The 8,633-nt window shown below is 52.9% G+C and overlaps 1 non-coding gene across 1 annotated transcript; it reads right to left on the reverse strand.

The window, feature by feature from the left end:
* Positions 1–207: 207 nt before the first annotated feature.
* Positions 208–423, reverse strand: LOC140496119 (small nucleolar RNA U3). The gene has a single exon (XR_011964166.1). It is a non-coding gene; the product is annotated as a small nucleolar RNA U3 (small nucleolar RNA).
* Between the last annotated feature and the right edge of the window lie 8,210 nt (positions 424–8,633).

The following is an 8,633-nucleotide window of genomic DNA, read 5'->3' on the forward strand; positions in this document are numbered from 1 at the left end:
TGTTGTTTCCTTCTGGAGCTGTTCCACACTGCACCCCACTGCCACGACACCTTAATTGAGATTAGATGCTTGGCTGGAGGCTGAGTGAGTTACTGTACGCCTGCACTGGTGGTTTTGAAGGAAGGGCATAAGTCCAGCCCTGCCATTTAAGCTGACTCAGAACTGATAAACAAAGACAGAACCTTTCTTTGGAAATTCCATAAACCAACCACTCAGACTGGGTTCTCTTCCTCCAACTCTCTACACAAGAGAGAAGGAACAATCATCAACGGCAATGAGCAACTGCTAACAGCAACACTCACTACCAACTTCCTGCTCAGAAGAGAACACTATAAATCCTCCTCATGGTTGGTGAAGCCTCACTCTAAAGAACCCATTTCTCTAGGAAAAAACTATAGAAATGATCCATAAGAGTATAGTCTTAACTAACAACCTACTCTCATTCACATGCCAATTGCGCACACACACATCACAGTTAGGGCTTAGGCTTTGAACTCATCAATTTTGTCATTAATGGTATTGCAAATCCTTTACTTTATATTACAAATTATATACACAGACACTGGTTTGTGTTTGAACTATTACACTGAAACAACTGTCGATTGTTGGAAAAACTGATCTGGCCTGGCTCATTGATTGACAGACTCTGATTACCATAATCTATGCAATTGACCAATCAAAAGTTACAGATTCTTCACCATAATTCAGCAGGCAGTGTTGCATGACATCACTTCCAGGTTCATGACTCATGGTGATATTGTACAGTTCCTTCATAAGTCATAGATTCACAGAATCACTACAATGCACATAGAGACCCTCTGAAGAGCAACTCACACAGACCCACCCAGGAGGTTTTTGTTTATTTCAAATATATACTTTATTCATAAAAATATCTTGACACGCACACATGGTTATTAAAGCAGTTCGATCCTGTACAGTAGCAAATGGAGAAACAAACCTCGGCGTGTGACTCTATCCAGCAAAGGGAAAACACGGCGACGTTGTCCATGTACAGGGAGGCTGTGATCCGCAGGGCTCTGCTGCCTGGAATAGCCACCCCTCTCAGGCTCGCATCCTTCCTGATGGACTCAGCAAAGGGCTCTATACAACACACAAACAGAGCAGGAGAGCGTGGGCAGCCAGACCTGATCCGGAAACTTTCTGATTCACACTCATTGATTGAATCTGCACTAAAGATGTCGGCGTGGAGCACTCGGATACAATTGTGGATTCCCACCCAAAGCCCATTTTGGAGAGCGCGTACCACATGTAGGTGTGTGACCTTCTGTAAAACGCCTGCTCCTGGTCCAGGATGATGAGGCAGGCGTCCACCCTCTCCTGTCTTGGACGTAGGCAGTCATACCTCTGAGGTGTGCGAGGCCCTCAGAGATCACAGGGGCAGCATGGTGGCTCAGTGGTTAGCACTGTTGCCTCACAGCGCCAGGGACCCAGGTTCAATTCTGTCTTTGTTTATGCATCAGACCAAAAATTTTTTTTTTTTTTTTTATTTCAAAAATATACTTTATTCATAAATGATTTGATGGTCTGTACATTGGATCATGCCATACATATGTCCACATTTCCAAACACAGATTTGAATTTATCAATGTCATTTACAATCCTGTGCATTTTTTCAATCTTGTATATATACATATATTTGGCTGAGGCATCAGCAGAGCCCAAAAAAACGTCTGTATGGGCCCCCTGTTCTTCTTTAGGCAGGCCGATCTTACACGGTGGTCTTTCCCCACCGCGCCTTGGCGGCAGCTGCCCCAAGCTTCAGCGCGTCCCTCAACACGTAGTCTTGGACCTTGGAATGTGCCAGTCTGCAACACTCGGTCGGGGTCAACTCCTTCAGCTGGAAGATCAACAGGTTTCGGACCGCCCAGAGAGCGTCCTTCACCGAGTTGATGATCCTCCAGGCGCAGTTAATGTTCGTCTCGGTGTGAGTCCCGGGGAACAGGCCGTAGAGCACGGAGTCCCGCGTCACGGCGCTGCTCGGGACGAACCTCGACAAGCACCACTGCATTCCTCTCCAGACTTCCTCTGCATAGGCACATTCCAGAAGGAGGTGTGTGACAGTCTCGTCCCCCCCGCAGCCACTTCGAGGGCAGCGTGCGGTGCGGCAGAGAGTCCGGGCGTGCATAAAGGATCTCATAGGCAGAGCCCTTCTCACCACCAGCCAAGCCACGTCTTGGTGCTTGTTGGACCAAATTTTTTTTTTTTTTTAATTTCAAAAATATACTTTATTCATAAAAAGATTTGATGGTCTGTACATTTGATCATGCCATACATATGTCCACATTTCCAAACACAGATTTGAATTTATCAATGTCATTTACAATCCTGTGCATTTTTCAATCTTGTACATATATTTGGCTGAGGCATCAGCAGAGCCCAAAAAAACGTCTGTATGGGCCCCCTGTTCTTCTTTCGGCAGGCCGATCTTACACGGTGGTCTTTCCCCACCGCGCCTTGGCGGCAGCTGCCCCAAGCTTCAGCGCGTCCCTCAACACGTAGTCTTGGACCTTGGAATGTGCCAGTCTGCAACACTCGGTCGGGGTCAACTCCTTCAGCTGGAAGATCAACAGGTTTCGGACCGCCCAGAGAGCGTCCTTCACCGAGTTGATGATCCTCCAGGCGCAGTTAATGTTCGTCTCGGTGTGAGTCCCGGGGAACAGGCCGTAGAGCACGGAGTCCCGCGTCACGGCGCTGCTCGGGACGAACCTCGACAAGCACCACTGCATTCCTCTCCAGACTTCCTCTGCATAGGCACATTCCAGAAGGAGGTGTGTGACAGTCTCGTCCCCCCCGCAGCCACTTCGAGGGCAGCGTGCGGTGCGGCAGAGAGTCCGGGCGTGCATAAAGGATCTCACAGGCAGAGCCCTTCTCACCACCAGCCAAGCCACGTCTTGGTGCTTGTTTTTTTTTTTTTTATTTATTTCAAAAATATACTTTATTCATAAATGATTTGATGGTCTGTACATTGGATCATGCCATACATATGTCCATATTTACAAACACAGATTCGACTTTATTCTTGTCCTTTACAATCCTGTGCATTTTTTCAATCTTGTTTTCATACATATATTTGGCTGAGGCATCAGCAGAGCCCAAAAAAATGTCTGTATGGGCCCCCTGTTCTTCTTTCGGCAGGCCGATCTTACACGGTGGTCTTTCCCCACCGCGCCTTGGCGGCAGCTGCCCCAAGCTTCAGCGCGTCCCTCAACACGTAGTCTTGGACCTTGGAATGTGCCAGTCTGCAACACTCGGTCGGGGTCAACTCCTTCAGCTGGAAGATCAACAGGTTTCGGACCGCCCAGAGAGCGTCCTTCACCGAGTTGATGATCCTCCAGGCGCAGTTAATGTTCGTCTCGGTGTGAGTCCCGGGGAACAGGCCGTAGAGCACGGAGTCCCGCGTCACGGCGCTGCTCGGGACGAACCTCGACAAGCACCACTGCATTCCTCTCCAGACTTCCTCTGCATAGGCACATTCCAGAAGGAGGTGTGTGACAGTCTCGTCCCCCCCGCAGCCACTTCGAGGGCAGCGTGCGGTGCGGCAGAGAGTCCGGGCGTGCATAAAGGATCTCACAGGCAGAGCCCTTCTCACCACCAGCCAAGCCACGTCTTGGTGCTTGTTGGACCAAATTTTTTTTTTTTTTATTTCAAAAATATACTTTATTCATAAAAAGATTTGATGGTCTGTACATTTGATCATGCCATACATATGTCCACATTTCCAAACACAGATTCGAATTTATCAATGTCATTTACAATCCTGTGCATTTTTCAATCTTGTACATATATTTGGCTGAGGCATCAGCAGAGCCCAAAAAAACGTCTGTATGGGCCCCCTGTTCTTCTTTCGGCAGGCCGATCTTACACGGTGGTCTTTCCCCACCGCGCCTTGGCGGCAGCTGCCCCAAGCTTCAGCGCGTCCCTCAACACGTAGTCTTGGACCTTGGAATGTGCCAGTCTGCAACACTCGGTCGGGGTCAACTCCTTCAGCTGGAAGATCAACAGGTTTCGGACCGCCCAGAGAGCGTCCTTCACCGAGTTGATGATCCTCCAGGCGCAGTTAATGTTCGTCTCGGTGTGAGTCCCGGGGAACAGGCCGTAGAGCACGGAGTCCCGCGTCACGGCGCTGCTCGGGACGAACCTCGACAAGCACCACTGCATTCCTCTCCAGACTTCCTCTGCATAGGCACATTCCAGAAGGAGGTGTGTGACAGTCTCGTCCCCCCCGCAGCCACTTCGAGGGCAGCGTGCGGTGCGGCAGAGAGTCCGGGCGTGAATAAAGGATCTCACAGGCAGAGCCCTTCTCACCACCAGCCAAGCCACGTCTTGGTGCTTGTTGGACCAAAAATTTTTTTTTATTTCAAAAATATACTTTATTCATAAATGATTTGATGGTCTGTACATTGGATCATGCCATACATATGTCCATATTTACAAACACAGATTCGACTTTATTCTTGTCCTTTACAATCCTGTGCATTTTTTCAATCTTGTATATATACATATATTTGGCTGAGGCATCAGCAGAGCCCAAAAAAACGTCTGTATGGGCCCCCTGTTCTTCTTTCGGCAGGCCGATCTTACACGGTGGTCTTTCCCCACCGCGCCTTGGCGGCAGCTGCCCCAAGCTTCAGCGCGTCCCTCAACACGTAGTCTTGGACCTTGGAATGTGCCAGTCTGCAACACTCGGTCGGGGTCAACTCCTTCAGCTGGAAGATCAACAGGTTTCGGACCGCCCAGAGAGCGTCCTTCACCGAGTTGATGATCCTCCAGGCGCAGTTAATGTTCGTCTCGGTGTGAGTCCCGGGGAACAGGCCGTAGAGCACGGAGTCCCGCGTCACGGCGCTGCTCGGGACGAACCTCGACAAGCACCACTGCATTCCTCTCCAGACTTCCTCTGCATAGGCACATTCCAGAAGGAGGTGTGTGACAGTCTCGTCCCCCCCGCAGCCACTTCGAGGGCAGCGTGCGGTGCGGCAGAGAGTCCGGGCGTGCATAAAGGATCTCACGGGCAGAGCCCTTCTCACCACCAGCCAAGCCACGTCTTGGTGCTTGTTGGAAAGTTCTGGCGATGAGGCATTCTGCCAAATGGCTTTGACAGTCTGCTCAGGGAACCGCTCGACAGGATCCGCCCTCTCCTTTTCCCGAAGGGTCTCAAGGACGCTACGTGCTGACCACTTCCTGATGGACTTGTGGTCAAAGGTGTTTTTCCTCATAAATTTCTCCACGAAGGACAGGTGATACGGAACGGTCCAACTACTCGGAGCGTTCCGCGGCAGCGAGGCCAGGCCCATCCTTCGCAACACCGGGGACAGGTAGAACCTCAGTACGTAGTGACACTTGGTGTTTGCGTACCGGGGATCCACGCACAGCTTGATGCAGCCACACACAAAGGTGGCCATCAGGGTGAGGGTGGCATTGGGCGTGTTTTTTCCCCCATTGCACCGGTCTTTGTACATTGAGTCTCTTCGGACCCGGTCCATCTTTGATCTCCAAATGAATTGGAAGATGGCCCGGGTGACTGCGGCGGCACAGGTCCTGGGGATAGGCCAGACCTGTGCCACATATAGCAATACTGAGAGGACCTCACACCTGATGACCAGGTTTTTTCCCACGATGGAGAGCGACCGTTGCCCCCATCTGCCTAGTTTCTGTCTCATCTTCCTGATCCGCTCCTCCCAGGTCTTGGCGCACGCCCCAGCCCCCCCGAACCAAATACCCAGCACCTTCAGGTGGTCAGTCCTGACGGTGAAGGGGATAGAGGATTGGTCGGCCCAGTTCCCGAAGAGCATGGCCTCGCTCTTGCCTCGGTTTACCTTGGCCCCCGAGGCCCGTTCGAACTGGTCGCAGATGCACACGAGTCTGTGCACGGACAGCGGATCCGAGCAGAAAACAGCGACGTCATCCATGTACAGGGAGGCCTTAACCTGCAGGCCCCCGCTGCCAGGAATAGTCACACCTCTCAGGCTCGCATCCTTCCTGATGGATTCGGCAAATGGCTCTATGCAACACACAAACAAGGCGGGTGAGAGGGGGCATCCCTGCCTGACTCCAGATCTTACAGGGAAGCTATCTGATTCCCACCCATTGATTGAGACTGCACTGACAATGTTGGTGTAGAGCAGTCTGATCCAATTTCCGATTCCCTTCCCAAAGCCCATTTTGGAGAGGACATCCCTCATATATGTATGCGATATCCTGTCAAAGGCTTTCTCCTGGTCCAGGCTGATGAGGCAGGTGTCCACCCCCCTGTCCTGCACGTAGGCGATCGTATCCCTGAGGAGTGCGAGACTCTCAGAGATCTTCCTGCCCGGTACAGCACAGGTTTGGTCCGGGTGGATCACCGATCCCAGAGCAGACCTGACCCGGTTGGCGATGACCTTTGACAGGATTTTGTAGTCTGCATTTAACAGTGAGATCGGTCTCCAATTTCTAATTTCCTCCCTCTCCCCCTTCCGCTTGTAGACGAGGGTGATGATGCCTTTCCTCATGGATTCACTCATGGTACCTGCCCGGAGCATACTGACATACACCTCCAGCAGGTCCTGGCCGATCAAGTCCCAAAGAGCGGAATAAACCTCGACCGGTAAGCCGTCGCTTCCGGGAGTTTTATTCTTTTCGAAGGACTCGAGGGCCTTGGTCAGTTCATCCAGAGATAGCGGCTGGTCCAGCCTCTCTCGTGTTCCGTCATCTAGGACCTCCGTGATAGAGGACAGGAACGACTGGGAGGCCGCGCTGTCGGTCGGCTTCGAGTCATACAGGCTGGCGTAGAAGGATTTGCTGATCCTCATGACGTCAGCCTGAGATGACGTTACCGAGCCATCTTCTTTCTTCAGGCTGCTGAGCACGGAGCTCTCTTTGTGCACCTTCTGGAAGAAGAAACGTGAGCACGTCTCGTCCTGCTCCACCGAGCGGACCCTGGACCGGAAGATTATCCTGGAGGCCTCCGAGGCAAAGAGCGAGGCTTGCTGGCCCTTCACCTCCTTGAGGTCCTCCGTGACATCCACCCCCATCGTCTGCAGCAGGAGCAGGTTCTGCATACTTTCCTGGAGCTGGGACAGTTTTCCCCGCCTCTCTCTCGCCTCCTGGACACCTTTGAGGATAAAGAACCTCTTGATGTTCCCTTTTACCGTTTCCCACCAGTCCGCTGGAGACTCAAAGAGGGGCTTCACGGTTCTCCAACCTGCGTAATCCCTCTTGAGCTCTTCGATGTTTCCCGGGGTCAACAGCTTAGTGTTCAGTTTCCACGTTCCCTTGCCCGCCCGCTGTTCGTCCTGTAGGTGACAGTCGGCCAGCAGGAGGCAGTGGTCAGAGAAGAACACCGGCTTGACGTCGGTGGATCTGACCGAGAGCGTTCGGGACACAAACAGGTAATCTATCCTTGAGCGGATAGACCCGTCTGCCCGTGACCAGGTGTATCTACGCTGCGCTCCGTCTGCAGGGGCGCTGAAGACGTCGTGCAGCTTGGCGTCTTTGACCGTTTCCATCAGGGCCCTGGACGTAGCGTCCGGTTTACTGTCCCCCCCGCCGGATCGTCCATCAGCATCAATGATGCAGTTGAAGTCTCCGGCCAGAATGACCGGCCTGGACGTAGCCAGCAGCAGTGGAAGCTGTTGCAGGACGGCCAACCGTTCACTCTTACCCACTGGGGCGTACACGTTGATTAGTCTCACGGGAGCGTTTCTGTATTTAACATCCGCGACGAGGAGGCGCCCGCCCACCACCTCCTTAACCTCGGAGATGGTGAAGTTGCCTCCCCGCAACAGGATACCCAGGCCGGAGGCGCGGCTATCGTTGCCCCCCGACCACACTGACGGCCCGTGGGCCCACAAGCTCGACCATCTCCTGTAACTGCTGAGGTGCGGTATCCCACACTCCTGCAGAAACAGGACATCGGCTTTGACGTTGGCCAGGAAGGCCATCGTAGAAACACATCGCGTAGCCGCTTTAATGCTACGCACATTTACGCTGGCAATTTTAAACCCCATTTTAACAGTTTACGGGGTTACCAGTGTCCATTTTCTTCTGGTCTTGCTCCAGTGGGGTAGCTGCGTGCATCCCCGTGGTGACAGCAAACTGCTGGACCTTCCCAGGGCTGAGGTAGTTGTCCGGCTCCACGCTGGAGTCATTTCCCCGCTCTGGTGTCATCGTGTCGGACCCAGGGTCCTCATCGCCCCGTTCTCCATCTGACAGCAGGGCTGTCACTGGGACGCTGCTCCCAGTTCCCTGGAGCTGTGGGCCGGTGGGTACCCCTTAGTTCTCACCGGGTAGGGGGAGGCCTTCACCCATCCCCTCAGAGGGATCGTCTTTTCCTTCTTGGGCGGTGTTGCCCTCCTTTCTCCCCACGGCGCTCTGCCTCTTCCTCCGGAGGCGACCCTTCTTGCGCCCGTCCTCACCCTCGGAGGAGCTGCCTGTATCCTCCTCTTGGAGGTGTCTCTTCCCCCTTCGCTTGGTGGCTTTGGGGCCCTCGAGAGGTTTCCTTTTCCTGTTTTTAACGATAATCCACTGCTCTGCCTCCTTTGATCCCTCCTCTTCCATTTCCTCCGTCTGTCTTGCAGGAGCTTGGGTCGGCTGCTGCATCTCCCCGCTGTCTGCTGCCTGCTCCTCTACAACTT

Source organism: Chiloscyllium punctatum, chromosome 25 (assembly GCF_047496795.1).
Source record: "Chiloscyllium punctatum isolate Juve2018m chromosome 25, sChiPun1.3, whole genome shotgun sequence".
NCBI classification, from domain to species: domain Eukaryota; kingdom Metazoa; phylum Chordata; class Chondrichthyes; order Orectolobiformes; family Hemiscylliidae; genus Chiloscyllium; species Chiloscyllium punctatum.